This window comes from Pteropus vampyrus, unplaced genomic scaffold, assembly GCF_000151845.1.
Source record: "Pteropus vampyrus isolate Shadow unplaced genomic scaffold, Pvam_2.0 Scaffold6, whole genome shotgun sequence".
Lineage (NCBI taxonomy): Eukaryota > Metazoa > Chordata > Mammalia > Chiroptera > Pteropodidae > Pteropus > Pteropus vampyrus.
Window position 1 is genome coordinate 5,073,378 of NW_011888787.1, and position 284 is coordinate 5,073,661.

Below are 284 nucleotides of genomic sequence, written 5' to 3' on the forward strand. Positions count from 1 at the left end.
TAGATTTGCGATGCTGATTTTTAGTAACAATTTCTGGTGTTGGTCTTGATTCTGAGATACTCCACTCATTTAATGGAATCTTTCAGGGAACTGTATCTCTCAAATATGAGATGTCTTCCAATTTCAGAAAAGTTAAATTGTGGAGAGAAAAGTATGTTATAAAAAATACAGTATATATCTACGGCTGTACTACCCTGAACAAGCCTGACCCTGTCTGATCTCGGAAGCTAAGCAGGGTCAGGCCTGGTTAGTACTTGGATGGAAGACCACCTAGGAAGACCAGG